At 38.6% G+C, this 16,127-nt stretch overlaps 1 protein-coding gene across 3 annotated transcripts in view; it reads right to left on the bottom strand.

Moving 5' to 3' along the window:
- LOC108697683 (voltage-gated potassium channel subunit beta-2-like) overlaps positions 1 to 16,127 on the bottom strand; it is a 133,471-nt gene that overhangs the window by 101,411 nt on the left and 15,933 nt on the right. For 2 of the 3 annotated variants that reach the window (XM_018227954.2, XM_018227955.2), the window contains exon 2: positions 3,892 to 4,022. The exons of the other annotated variant lie outside the window; for it this stretch is intronic. The gene's annotated coding sequence lies outside the window, so the exon portion shown is untranslated. The remainder of the gene's footprint in view (positions 1 to 3,891; positions 4,023 to 16,127) is intronic. 3 annotated transcript variants of the gene reach the window in all.

Raw genomic sequence — 16,127 nt, 5'->3', positions numbered from 1 at the left:
TATTACTCATCTTTCTATTCAGGCCCTCTCCTATTCATACTCCAGTCTCTTATTCAAATCAATGCACGGTTGCTAGGCTAATTAGGACCATAGCTATCAGATTGTTTAAAATGCAAATTGAAAAGCTGCTGAATAAAAAGCTAAATAATAAATAATTCAAAAACCGCAAAAAATAAAAACCAATTGCAAATTGTCTCAAAATACCAATCTCTATTTTATACTAAAAGTTATCTCAAGTGTCAACAACCCTTTAATAGAGAGAGCATATGGCAGTTTCCTTCTTAAATGCTGGAAATCGTCCCCATGGGGACCACCTTCAAAAATTCTGTTCATGGACAAATTATATAACTTGCGCTCATTTGCCTTAATTGCAGGGCAATGACTTTTTTTTAGAATTTTCCTGCAATTAAGCTGAATCACAGTAAGTCATAGGGGCAAATTTACTAAAGGGTAAAGAGACGGGGGCGAAAATTCGCCAGCATGACGTCATTTCGGTACTTCGCCGATTTACTAACGGTCGCTGGCATAACTTTGCTAGCGAAGGAGATAGACTCTATCGATACTTCGCTCCCTAACGCCTGGCGAATTTGCGCTCTTGCGAATGGACGTAACTACGCAAATTCACCAAGATGCGGATTTTACCAAACGTTAACTCTTGCGCCAGACTTGCCTTCGCCACCTCAGACCAGGCAAAATGCAATAGAGTAAATAGGAGTTCCTCAAAAAATAGTTGAAAATTTTCCAAAAAACGCTGGCGTCTTTTTCTTTTTCAGGGTGATAGGCTGAAAAATAGCGTACATTTTTTTCGGGGTAACTGGCTTCCCCCCTACATTTCCTAACATATGGCACATAAAATATACACTGGGCTCATGTGTAGGGCAATATAACAACTATATTTTATTCTATTAAGGTTTCCCGGGCTTGTGTAGTGTAATGTATTTGCTGCAACATATACGTCCATTCAACTTTAACTTCCTGCCGTATGCAAATTAGCCTACACTAGATCAACTTCGCTTGGTGCAGTGACGCTAGCGCAACTTCGCCAGCGTTCGGCGCCCTGGACGATACTTCGGATTTTAGTGAATTAGCAAGTCAAGAATCTGCTCATATGGCGAAAATCAATACCCTCTCCTTGGCTGCACCCAGATCCATTGTGTCAGCCTGGTACATGCAGCAGATTTAAGTGATGGAATGAAAACTCTAGCCGCAGGCCAAGATCTGATATGTGTGGCACTAGCCTAAAGGTGGCCAAGATCCTCTCGTTTGGCAAGGTCGACAAACAAGTGGATCTTGACCCGATATGGACACTAACGGCTGGGCGATATCAGATGAATCTGAACGTTTGGCCCTGGGGCCGAACGATCGGATTACGATACTACGAATGGGCTCCGACGGGTCGCAGGACTGCATCAACTAGCCTATGCGGTCCTGTATCGTACAAAAAAATCAAACTTGACAGATCGATATCTGGTCGATTTTTGGCCTGATATCGATCGGTTGGACCCGTCGGGAGCCCCCACACATGGGCAGATAAACTGCCGAATCGGTCTAAAGGACCGATATCCGCATCTTTAATCTGCCAGTGTATGACCACCTTAAGAGTCTGTAATTTGGCTGTATGGAAATCGCCTGCAAGCGCTCCGTGCAAATTGAATATGAAGGTAATTTTGCGTTATTACATACTCAATCCCTAATAATGCTTAAGGCAAGACAATTCTATGAAATTTAGAAAACTCTTCAAACAGCATGTTTTCCCCAAAACAGAGAAAGAACAATCCCAATTCATACGAATACATGTACAGGGTCAGAGCCGGAGGTTCTCCAGATAAGGGATCTTTCCATAATTTGGATCTTCATACCTTAAATCTACTAGAAAATCATGAAAACATTAAGGGGCAGATTTATCAAGGGTTTAAGAAAATAAAATTCAAATTTCAAGCTATTTTTGTGTACTTCGACTATGGAATAGGCCAAATTTCGATTCGAATTTGAAAAAAAAATTTACTATATCAAAAATGTACTGTATCTTTAAAGCTTCGACTTCAACCATTCGCCATCTAACACCTGCCGAATTGCTGTTTTAGCCTATGGGGGACCTCCTATAACCAAATGGAGTAATTTGGTGGACTTGAAAAACTTTGAATCGAAGTAGATTGAATACGATCTTACTTTGATTCGAACAATTCTAATACAGCCTATTCACCCGCAGAAAAAACAAATACATTTCAGTTGGTCTTTTTTCTTCCAATTTCAAAAAATTCGACCCTTGATAAATCTGCCACTAAATAAACCCAATAGGCTGGTTTTGCTTCCAATAAGGATTAATTATATCTTAGTTTGGATCAAGTGAAGGGTACGGTGTTATTATTACAGAGAAAAAGAAAATAACTTTTAAAAATTTTGGATATAATGGAGTCTATGGGAGATATCATGTTTCCGGATAACAGATCCCATACCTGTTAGATTTTCAAACTAACTAAATCGTGTTCGTTGATGTACAAGTGCATTACATCAGTTTAGGTAATCTAAAAGTTTACTAGAAATATGAAACTCTTCATAACTTACTAAAGAAAAAAAAACTAAAAAGAAGCATGACTGAGTCTAATTTGATATTCCCTGTTCCTCAGCTAGTTATTAAGAAATCGTTATGACACAAAAGACTAGCAAGGGTAGTGTACAATATTATTTTTAAAGCGGACCCGTCACCCAGACATAAAAAGCTGTATAAATAAAGTCCTTTCCAAATTAAATGTGAAGTTCAAATTCTTTTTTTTATTAAAGCAAGCATTCATAGCTGTTGTAAACTCATGTAAAAATCTCAGCTGTCAATCAATTATTGCCTGCCCCTTCTCTATGCCTTAGGTAGGGAAAACAAAGGGCTGAACCAGAACTGTTGTGCAATTGCATGTAGGAGGCTAATTCTGATTCTCAGTGCTGTAATCTAAAATCTGATCCAAGTCATGTGGCTTGTGGTTTTTTTATGCACCTGCATCCATCCCTTGATATATTATAATGAGAAAAAAAGATTATAAAATAAATGTTATCTTGCCAGTGAAAACATGCAACATGTAGGGGCACATTTACTTAGCTCGAGTGAAGGATTAGAATAAAAAATACTTCGAATTTCTAAGTATTTTTTTGGCTACTTCGACCATCGACTATGGCTTTGAATCGAACGATTCGAACTAAAAATCGTCCGACTATTCGACCATTCGACAGTCGAAGTACTGTAAAACTTCGACCACCTACTTCGCCACCTAAAACCTACCGAACATCAATGTTAGCCTATGGGGAAGGTCCCCATAGGCTTTCTAGCCAATTTAGGATGGAAGGAAAATCGTTCGATCGATGGATTAAAATCCTTCGAATCATTCGGTTTGAAGGATTTAATCGTTTGATCGAACGAATTTTCCTTCGATCGTTTGTTCATACTAAATGCGGTAAATCCTTCGACTTCGATGTTGAAGTATTTAACTTCGACGGTCGAATATCGAGGGTTAATTAACCCTCGATATTCGACCCTAAGTAAATACGTAGTATTCCTTTCAAAAGGTCGTGTTGTGCCGGATTCTAAATCTTTCAATTAGTTTATACATCATTTTTGAGACAAGTGCAGAGACATCTGACTTGCAGGATTCGACCTATCGATTGGATCCCGTGTACATCAGCCCAATGACAGGTATGAGCAAGTTCTTACACATACTGTACTAGCTGCAGTCAGGCTACAAACAAGAAAGTCTCCTTGCAAAGCTAGCATTAAGCATCTTGTTATGTAACATGCCAGGCTTAAAGCTGACTACAAGCTTGTCCTTTCACTCCTATACAGAAAAGCCCCTTTACCATCTGATAAATACAGTATATAGTATAAAGGAAACCAGATTATAAACTTACAAAACGTGTCAGATTTGATGCACTTCTGCTCTAACCAGGAACCTCTGGAGTGATCAAGGTGAAAACATTGATACAAAACTTGTGAACATGCCTTGGGTCCAAATTTCAGCAGCTTTTCTTTCAGCAAATACCTAAAAAAAAAAAAGAGAGGTTGCTGAAATCCAGATGACAATGGATTCTTCCACTGTGCTATTTAATCCAAATTTGTTTTATAATGTAATGTGACCCAGGAACCCTAGTTTAGCATTGTCACTGAACAATGCAACAAAAGCCGTTTCTAAAAAGAGAACGGGGTTAATTTCTAGTTAATTACAAAGTGTTGATTGCCTTTACCATTGTTCTCTAATTTGTTTTACTAGGTATGCATGATGGCTTAATGCCTGGAAGAAAACACTTGTGTAGTAGACTCAAGCTAATAATTACACTGTAACAAATGACATAAAATGATCATACAGACTGGTGGCTGCATAGTGCATCTCTATAAAACTGCCAAACAGCTGCATGGTGATGGGGAAGGAGATCGAGAATTATTCTGATTGGAACCAAGTGCTTTAAGGGCAGGGGCACACGGGCAGATTTGGGGAGATTTAGTGGCCTGGCAACTAATCACCTCTTATGCAAGAATTTCCACGAACTGCCTTACCCCTGCCTTGCGCCTGCTACATTGAGAAAACGCCAGCGCAATGGCACTCGCGGCGCTCCGATTTCCAAAGTTGCCAGAAGTTGCCTCACAATGAAACTTCGGGTGACTTCGGAAATCGAAGCGCCGCGAGTGCATTGGCGCAGACGATTTTTCATTTTAGCAGATGAAAGGCCATTTTAGCAGGCGGAAGGCAGTTCGGGGATATTGTCGCCCCGCAGAAGAGTCTATTAGTCGCCAGGCGACTAAATCTCCCCGAAATTGCCCGTGTGCCCCTGCCCTAAAGGATGCATTTCAAATAAATTCAATGGGCAGGATCAAAAGATTATCTTTTATTTGATGTCCTGCATATTGATGTGACTATAGCTGTATAATAACAGCACGCAAAATTGGGTAAACATTGGCAGAATGGAACAAGAGCTAAAAACGAAACCGAATGTCAGGTCATACACAGACACCACCAAATTGCTATCGTTGTGTTTATGACTTACAAATCACTGTGCATACTTGTCAATATACCAAATTGTATAACATTCATGAAAGCAATTAAGTAGTTACCCAGGTAGTTGTAAGGCCACTATCAGACATTGCATAAAACCGCATATAATATTTTATTTATACATCTTTTAAAAAGGATTTCCCTTTCCAATAAAAACATGAAGAGGGGGGTACAGGGAGGGCTCCCCACTGATAACAATGTGCTAATGGTTATAAATGGTAAGTAATGAGATATAATATAAGCACACGGCTATTTCCAACAGCTGTTTCGCCACCGAACGGAGAAAGCACCAACTTGTGGGAGACCAAAGTACCCTGGTAGGTAGGGTATTGTTTTCACTTCTGCAGGGTGTTTAAGCTATACTTGTCAATGTACCTGCAGACAAGGTGAATAAGTGATACAATCTTTCTTTTCGAGAGACCAGCTGAGATCCATTTGTCTATGGCCTGTTGAAACCCACCCCTGAGTTGACATCCATGCACAGACAGCTGAGCAGTTTCTGTCTGACCCCAATAACAAAACACAGCTGTCAACTGCAATTATATTTACAAATAATTTATAATCATGTACAATATTAATGTACATTGTAAAGTGATTATAATTACATTTTCTTGTAAAATAAAATCAGTGGAGGACGAGTTTAACCATATTTTTGACAGCTCCCTCTTTACCTGTTCTATTGGTTATTGGCTGTTTTTTACGTAAATCTGTATGTTTAATGGATACAGCTGTTTATTGCACAGACCTGTGGAATATGTAGGCACTTTATAAATACTAAATATTAATAACACTAAATACGAATAATACTAATATTCTGTAGTAATAATGCTAATAGAGGTATGGGACCTGTTATCCATAATGCTTGGACCTGAGGTTTTCCAGATAGCGGATTTTTCCTTAATTTTAATCTTCATATCTTAAGTCTACTAGAAAATCATATAAACATTAAATAAACCCAATAGGCTGGTTTTGCTTCCAATAAGGATTAATTGTATCTTAAAAATTGTAAATAGATTAGCCTTTAGCAACAGAGAAAAGAAAAACAGAAAACCAAAATAGTGCAGTATGTTTGGATATTTGTGTAGCTGATGTGATGTCACTTCCTGCCTTACACATTTCACCAATCAGCTGGCTTCCTCAGAGGCATATTTCCCTAACTGTGTGTGTCTTCTATTATACAACTGCTCATTAGCAATTTCCATGGTGACCGCAAAGGCTTGCGTTCCAAATCGGCATCTCATAGCCTGTTCCTGCCCTATGTCACTTCCGAGTTCTCTCAAACTGCTTTGTGAGTCAGGTTGCCATGGAAACCCTCGAGTGTTGGGCTAACCGTTTTATTTTTACAGAGAAAAGTGAAATCATTTTCAAAATTTTTAATTATTTTGATAAAATGGAGTCTATAGGAGATGGCTTTTATTTTGATTTGGAGCTTTCTGGATAATGGATTTCTGGATAACAGATCCTGTACTACTAAAAATAATAATAATCCTTTATATACATAAAAATGTTTTTTTTCTGCATTAGCAATCAGTGGTAAAACATTTATATTAGCGTGTTAACTGGTCCAGTTACAAAGTTCAGCATCAACAGTGATAAGGAGAGGGCTGAAATCTCAGGAAGGCTTATATCTTTTTGTTCCACCTTCCACCTCCTATTTCTCATGTAGCCATAACCTAGGCTATTTTCAAGCACATTCCCTTTGTAACAGACACCAGGGATTTCCTCTGCTAATAATGCCTGCAGTAGCACCCCAAAAATTTGGGAAGGCAAGTGCGGGTCAGGCTGAAACTTGTGGGAGGATTTGGGGGTTGCGGTCAGGGTCGGGTTGAGCTGTCCTTTCCACCCTTCCAGTGACTTTATTCAGCCCAGCTTCTGCCTCCCACAGCCTCTATTTTTGGTTACACGTCTGCCTGTCAACTTCCCTTTGTGATGTCAGAGATGGGGTGAATGTGTGTCTAGAAATAGAGGTGCCTTGCTAGGATAGGTTGGGTGTAGGTCAACTACACTAGTGTGAACATTAAAATTGTAATGTCACAACAATATTAAAATGCAATTATTTTATGTCAGCATAATGTTAAATCCCTTGCTTTTCTTTCTACATTTCTTTCATTCACTTGACATAGGATTTGTTTTGTCCATTTGTTAGTTAGGACCTGGGCTGCCAGCATTACCCAGTATAATTAGAAGTCAAATACAAAGCATTGTTTTCATCATTTTTTAGCTTCAGCATCATCCATATTAATACGACAAATATGTACCTAGGATTCAAGGTCTACATGACCCTGAAGCACTTCAACAGCTTCTTAAATTGCATATGCATAAATTCTAAAACGAAGAATTAAATGACCTTCACACAAATAATGTTCTTCTCCACTGTGAAATGCCCTTCACACTAATAACAAAGCCACCGTCTACATCCCCTACTCTAAATCTCATATGCCCTCTGATCAACCTTACAGATAAGAACAGTACATCAACTACTTGTCTACATTCTGCACACTATGACAAAGGCACCAACCTTGGCAAAGCAATAACCTTGCGATCAGGTATACTCTCTCCACACTTGACATTGTACTTTCCATATTCTATTATAATTCACCTAAACTTTTCCTCACAGATCCTCTTACATAGAATAATCCACCTTAGACAACGGTACCACCCTTCTGCCTTGGCGGTTATTTAGAGAAGGAATATACTTACAATGTATCACTAATGCACCTCCACTTAATGTTAACCCAGCACACCAGCCCTCCAGAGTCATTTGTCAATCAGTCCTCCACTAGATGTAATGGGCTCATACAGTGCATCCTCTTACTAATATACACTTGCGCTGATTTATGTTTACCGGACACATATGTGCCTGGGTAGTAATCCATATTAATTTATACATGATCTATCAGACCAGTTCTGTCCACTACTGCATTCTTAAAGGCTAATAAAACTTAATTTGGGTATTACTGGCTCAACGTGCAAAAACTATTACAAACATGGCAAAAGTTGTAGAAAGAAATAACACTACTTCCCCTACTTTACCTTTTAAAAATGCACCACAAACAGCAGCTATCAAAGTACATGTGCCACATTCTCACTAAACTGCCACTTTCTCACTACTGACTGGCAGGAAGTGTTCCAGTTGTATAAATAATAACACTGCAAGAAGCTAGTTTGGGGGCATGGCCAGCCAGGCAAGGGGGTGTTGCTCATTTGGAGCATGACCAGCACACTGGATTGTAAATGGCACTCTTCATTTTAAACACCAGGCGCAACTTCGCCGCACTTCGCTGCACTTCGCCAGGCGTAGTTTCGCCAGGGCTCCGCAAATTCACTAAAATCCGAAGTTGCGCACAGGGGTAGCGTAAGGTTGCGAAGTTGCGCTAGCGTTGATTCGCTATATAAAGCGAAGTTACGCTAGTGAAGGCTAATTTGCATATGGCGCGAAATTCAAATTTCAATGGAGGAACACGTATCTGCACTACAAATGCCTAGAAAACCTTCAAATCTGCAAATAAAAATTTTATTTTGCCCTACACATGTGCCCACTGTCTAGGTAAATTGCCATGAGTCAGGAAATGTAGGGGGGAGGAAGGGGAGCCCCAAAAATTTTTCGATCTTTTTCAGCCTATCACCCATCATGTAGAAAACACGCCAGCGTTTTTTGGGACTTAGAAAAAAAATTGACTTTTTTTTTAAACAATCCCTATCTACTCTATTGCGCTTCGCCAGGTCTGAGGTGGCGAAGGAAGTCTAGCGTAAAAGGTAGCGTTCAGTACACTGCGCAAGTTAGTGAATTTGCGTAGTTTCGTCGCTAGCGAAAATCCGCCTGGCGTAAGGTTGCGAAGTAACACTAGCGAAACTTCGCCAGCGTTCGTTAGTGAATTTGCGCAGTAGCGAAAATGCCAAATGCTAGCGAATTAACGCTAGTGTTCGGCGCTTCGCGGCTTAGTGAATTTGCCCCCATGGGTTTTCTCACTGCACTGAAAAGACTTCTGCAAGTTCCAACCCTCTTGCTAAAGCTCAGTAATGGTTTAGCAATGTATTATTCCTCTATTGTTTTAATGTTACTTCAATATTCATATGCTCACATTTCAAAATAACAATATTGTGGTCTTTATTTATGAAATGTAATCTTAATCCAATGATCTGGTAAAGCAAATTGTGCAATGTACCATTTTGTCATAAAGGTCTGATATAATAACATATAATCATATGTCATAACAACAACTAACTGGTGTCTATGGTTGAGATATGTACATCTATGCAATAATACAATTTTTTGACTATATATATATATATATATATATATATATATATATATATATATATATATTAGTTCCCCAAGATTGACGCACTCCAGCGCTTCATAATGCAGTTTAGAAAAAAAAATTATTGTCAACGTTTTGGTCCCGTTCTGGGCCTTTCTCAAGACATTACAAAGGCCCAGAACGGGACCGAAACGTTGACAATAAATGTTCTTTTCTAAACTGCATTATGAAGCCCTCGAGTGCGTCAATCTTGGGGAACTACCATCTATACTTTTTTGACAGCACCCAGGCATGAAGAGAACGCTTGACTGGAGTGCACCACTGCTGGAACTTTATATATTTATATAATAGTCAAAAATGGACCAGCACTCCAATTTAATCAAATAATAGTGTTTTTATTCAGACATCACTGTGCATCCAACGTTTCGGCCTGCATTGGGGCCTTTATCAAGGATGATAAAGGCCTTGATAAAGGCCCCAATGCGGGCCGAAACGTTGGATGCACAGTGATGTCTGAATAAAAACACTATTATTTGATTAAATTGGAGTGCTGGTCCATTTTCGACTGTTGTACAATACTCTTTTGACCAAGCACCCGTGAAGAGATTGGGCAGAGTGCAGGTACTTCTGGACATATTTTATATATATATATATATATATATATATAGATATATGCACTCACTTATCTGAGAATTCCTGGGTGCACATCGCAAAAAAGACATATAGAATATCTTATAAAGCAAGGCACTTTTTTGCATATTTAACATCAACAACAAAAAAAACCAACTTTGATTTAAGAGTGAATGGTTCAGATCATTCAACGATATGATTTTCATAATATATATAACACGGGTTTTTTTCTTTCAGTAGAGTAATGAACCGCACTACTTCTGTGAATGTTATCTCAACCCAAAGAAAACCTGGAAATAATACCTCATTAAATTTATTATTAAGTAATGACAATAAAACATTATTTTCTCCAACTTTCACTTAGTTAGCCTTATAATGGATTGTCATTTATGACTTCCGTCCCCCTCAATACAATACTGTCACTAAACAGGAAACGAGAGAATTAAGAGCACTCCAAAACAAGGGCACACAGGACATGCAATTGATTGTAACAAAGTGCATAAAAGCTTTAAACAAGCAATATTAGCCTTTTGAGTCATGACAAAGAGGGGACTGTAACACATTAATAATAAATTAAAAAAAAGTGCTTAAATAAATAACGAATGATCTTATCCCTGATCTTTGTAGGAGAATCTCAGGATTCAGCGGCACAAAATAGATCACGATGACCTTGATTTGAGCAAAAAGGGAAAAAAAGATGTGGGGGAGCAACCTGCTCTTGGAGGATAGAAAAAGATTTGTTTTTGCTATACTGATTAAAATAATTTAGACTTTTTTAATCATGGGTTTTATGTCCAAATAATGACTGATTGCAGTCAGTCAAATAATCCTTGTTTCAATGAAATACAACAGCACTGATTACACGTTTTGTAACAATTATACAGGTTTTACGTTCTGCCAACAATATGTTAGTGAATACTTTAGAAGTTAATGCTAGAGCTTCATCAGTTCATATACACAGTGAAGCGGTATGGTAAGTCAGGAGCAAACATCTGCCTTTAATCCATGTATGTACAAAGTATGATATCCCTTAAACAAAACACATATCTATAATAGATACACTCACATACACACACAAGTCCAAAGGTTGGGCACACCATTTGCAGTAACAATATCTGGGTGCTAGTAAAAAAAAAAATACACAGGACGAAGGACAACACTCCTAGGATTTAAAGAATTGGTCACTCAATGTTTCGGACTCACACAGAGACCTTCATATATAAGCTCACATACTCAGTATACATACACACTAGCATCATTATCTAAGACACAGTTTGACTGTCCAATACTATAAATAATAAATATAATGTACATGGAAAAATACTAAGGATAATTTTTGGTTTGCTTCTAGTTATAATGGAACTGAAAACTTTCATGCTTACAGTTGTTTACGGAGACTAAAATGCAAGCCAAAAATAAAAATGATGAATGCACTTTGTGCCAAAGTGATCTATAGGATTTACAAAAAAAGTGTTTCCAAAATGCACTTACCTCTAATCTTGCACAGTGACAAAAATGGGCTCAGACCATGCAAAGAGACAGCAAGAATGAGGATCTAGAAAAGGGTGATGATTTGCAGCTTGTGCAAAATGTATAGAAGCACCACTGAAGGATGCATTTAAAGTACTTCCGTCCCCAGTTAAATTCAGGAAGGGTAAACGCTGGCATATACTGTATTGCTTTTTGCTACTCAGCTGAAATGCATCTAATGAAAAGTGCTTCAGCAGGGGGGGCAACACATATTTCCCAGTTATTGCAAGAACAATTCCTAATGTTAGTCTCAAATCCTGACTCTGCAGGTTTCTATCAACATGACAGAGAAAAAAAAAATCCACATCTGTGTAATGCAGAGTGACATTCCTGATAGATACAAGCACAAGTCTGAAAGTCAATTACATTGCTTTGCACCTGAATCCACAAGATGTAGAGGCAAAGCAACAATTTAGTGCAAAATGAAGCGGTAAGATCTTAAATCAAACTGACCCACCAAAGGAAGAGGATCTTGTTTTCTCAATTTGCTCAGAGAAATAAAAGAGTGAATTGCAATAGCCAATAGTCAGTAGAGCCATTAAGATGTTCACAGTGCTCAGAAAGTCCAGAAAATAGAAAACATGAAAGATGGCACAACCTGTGGGCATTGCTTGAGGTATGTACTCATGAGTGTTTATAATTAGTTCAAGCTGTAGTAGGCCTCTCTCGCCTCTTAAGAGAATGAAGTGCAGTAAAAATGGTAATCATTGACTTATAACTATATGGAAACCAGGAACATCACAAACATGGACAACTAGGGACCACAGCGATTATCCATACACAGAGCTTCTTGCAGAAAACTGGGAACAGATCCATATCAACAACCCAATTCTCAAATAAATTTTCCCTCTTCACATGTTTTGTGAGGAGCTACAAAAGATTATTTTAACATGGAATACCATATGAAGGCAATAACATTTTTGTACATTAAGGGCAGGACTCCGACGTAGGTATGGGACCAATTATCGAAAATGCTTGGGACCTGGGGTTTTCCAGATAACGGATCTTTTCTGCAATTTGGATCTTCATACCTTAAGTCTACTAAGGTATGAAGGAATAATTAGTTAGGATTAAATACAAGGTATTGTTTTATTAGTACAGAGAAAAAGGAAATCATTTTTAAAAATATGGATTATTTGTATAAAACGGAGTCTATGAGAGATTGCTTTTCCGTAATTCAGAGCTTTCTGGATAATGTGTTTCCGTATAATGGATCTCATACCTGTACTCTGGGGACCAATTGTTAAAATAGTATGGTGAAATTGCTTTGACGATGACTGTTAGGGGCTGATTTATCAAAATGTGAGCTCAGATTTTAATAAAAACTCACCCACATTCTATTCATTCCTATGGGATTTATGGAAGTGTTTCACCTCTTGCTAAATATCCTTCTAAAAAATCCCATAGGAATGAATACAAAATATGAGTTTTTATTTATTAAAAACTGAACTCACATAATTGATAAATCTGCCCCTTAATATTTATCCATAAGAGGAGAGTCAGGGAATCCCAAAAACTCAGCATGGGATGATTAAGACGCCACAACTCAGATGTAATCATGGTCATCCACATACTTTTAGCAGGTACAGTATATGATTTCTGAACTGTAAGAGTATTGTACAATTCAATTGCATTTAATGGTCTGTGTTTCTTGCTTAAACTGATTAAACTAAATTGCATTGGAGAACATACTGTAGGTACAACAAAGGCAGATCACCATTTCAAAAAACTTCTAATAGGACAACTATAGGATAGCAATGACCGTTTATTTCAAGTTTTTGTTTTTTTTTGGCCATAGTCTAAAGCAGTGGTCCCCAACCAGTGGCTTGTGAGCAACATGTTGCTCTCCAACCCCTTGGATGATGCTCCCAGTGGCCTCAAAGCAGGAGCTTATTTTTGAATTTCTGGAAAAAAAAAACATGAGTACTGCCTACAGTCTCCTGTACACATACAGGCTACCAAATGGCTAATCACAACCCTTTTTGGCACCCCAGGAACATTATTCAACTTTTTGCTGCTGCAAATTGTATATTAGTACTGTATATTGGTACTATTGCTGCTATTTGCAACCTCATTAAAGCTGTGAAAAGCCAGGAGGCTTAAATAGCTTAAATGGTATGCAGAAACCTGGCATACCAAAATGATGATAGAATGATTTTTTTTGATATTCAAAGGAAAAATTCAAAATTTAAAACCAACTCATGTAAATAAAGATGTGCATTATAATAAATAAGAACTCCATATGAATTTACTTGCACACTGAAGATTTTAAATATTTAACATAATTATAAGACATACTAGCATCACCCAAAGGACAATATGCATGGATTCACAAACATGTTAGCAATTATCTGAATCACTCCTGATTTAAAAATAAATGATATCTAAATATAGACACTAGAACAACACAAGCCTGCATTTATAATATTTACAGTATATGAAGACTTGCTCACCCCTTAATAGAAATAAAGTAGACACCAGTTAGAGAAAGTAGAGGTGGACTGTCCTGGGAACCTCTAGGGTGGTACAAGCAAAGCACCAAATGCATCATACTGCACATGTCCTTGCCCAAAGACAAAGGTGCAGCACAGGATGGGGAAGTTACTTTATATTTTGGAATGGGGACAAGAAATCAATAGCCACATTTCAAATCAAATTCTGCAAGGTGACATTAATTCACATATACATTAATGAATGACATTGATTCTTATGTTATACAGGAGGAGACAAACATTTGGGTCAATAGGAGGCTAACTAGTAAAGTGAAATACGTTAAAAACCTCAATTTTACATAATGGGAAATGATATTCGATATTTTTGAGGACCCTGGGAAAACATTAAATTGTGCACAGGGCTATCGTCATAAATGTCTCATAAAAGTGGTTTGTCTGGCAACCCCATGAACCCAAGAGTATTGTCTGGGTGATGCCCCTTGTATGTACTACCAGGGGCGATCCGCCAATGAGGCGAGCTGAGGCGCTCGCCTCAGGCGGCATCGCCAGCTAGGTTTCCAGGGGCGGCAAAAAGCCGCTCCTGGTGCCTTTAAGAGCCGAATTTCCGGTTTTTGAACCGGAAATTCTGCTTTACTAGGGCGAGAGAGCGCAATTGCGCTCTCCGCACTAGCGTTGCTGCCTCCCCCCCGGAAATCGAATCGGGCTGGGGGGGCGGCATTACTGGAGCCGCCTCAGGCGGCAATACATACAGAAACGGCGCTGTGTACTACACAAACAATCAAATAGCAGTTAGGTAGGTTTGGCTAGGACATTAAGGGGCCAATTCATTAACTTCGAGTGAAGGAATAGAAGAAAAAATACTTCGAATTTCGAAGTGTTTTTTTGGCTACTTCGACCATCGAATGGGCTACTTCGACTACGACTTTGAATCAAAGGATTCGAACTAAAAATCGTTCGACTATTCGACCATTCGATAGTCGAAGTACTGTCTCTTTAAGAAAAAACTTCGACCCCCTAGTTCGCCACCTAAAAGCTACAGAACCCAATGTTAGCCTATGGGGAAGGTCCCCATAGGCTTGGCTAAGTTTTTTTGGTCGAAGGATAATCCTTCGATCGTTGGATTAAAATCCTTCGAAACGATTTAATCGTTCGATCTAACGATTATTCCTTCGATCGAAGTATTTGCGCAAAATCCTTTGACTTCGAAGTCGAAGGATTTTCATTCCCAGTCGAATATCGAGGGTTAATTAACCCTCGATATTCGACCCTTGATGAATTTGCCCCTAAGTCAATGGCATTAACTTGAGAATACATAGCTTTCTGGAAAATGGGTTTCCGGATAACAGATCGCGCAAGTGTGCGCATGTGTGTTTTCAAAAATATAAGCATATGCCAGGCAAAAAAGTAGTTTTACACAAAATTAAAAATATTACAAGAAGCACATTCACAATTGATTCAGAGAAATTAATATCCATATCAGGCACTCAAGACCACAGGCCTATGTAAGGGTGAGTATACACAAGGCATTTTGTTAACCAGGTAGCTCGTTTACCATGATTATGCAACTCAAATGGCTGGAGAAAGGCTTTTTAATAAGAAGAAACTAATGAATTTTGTCATCCATGGGAGAAAGTCGATCTTGTGGGGTGCCCTGTGTGCCATTATTCTTATGGTAGGTGGGCAGAGTTTCCCGCATAATCATCGGTCCTACATTTGTGGTAAGGCCACAAAGGAAGGGGTCTAGGGTGGAAGGATTTTAGGGGTGTCATGCCACCCAGCATCTCAATTGGGTCTGAAGCACTGAGGACATGCAGGAGATTTGATTTGTTTTTAAATCTTCTGCACACTAATCCCCATAGCTATGTACATGAAGAGAAGGGGGTGGTTGTGATAAACCAGTGACAGGGTTTAGGGGTGTCTGCTAGTTTAATCTGGGCCTGATAATCATGATCACCAATACCAGTGAAAACCCACAATAGCTTGATTACTATAAAATTACTGTTGCCCTTGTAACAAGTCAAAGTACAAAGTAATCACCGGTAAGCATGCTCATCTTTAATTTGGCCATTCCAGGTTCAGAACATATCCTATACCACGAGCGAGTCAATCAGAAGTACTTTCTGCCAGTTTAGATTAAGCACACACAAACCTATTTCTCAGTTTGCCAAATAATACAATATATTTTAAAGTTTTCCAATCATTGTAGACTCCCTGCAGTACCA

Source organism: Xenopus laevis, chromosome 7S, assembly GCF_017654675.1.
Source record: "Xenopus laevis strain J_2021 chromosome 7S, Xenopus_laevis_v10.1, whole genome shotgun sequence".
NCBI lineage: Eukaryota > Metazoa > Chordata > Amphibia > Anura > Pipidae > Xenopus > Xenopus laevis.
The sequence above is the reverse complement of the archived record's forward strand: the minus strand, read 5'-3'. Positions and strand labels throughout refer to the sequence as shown.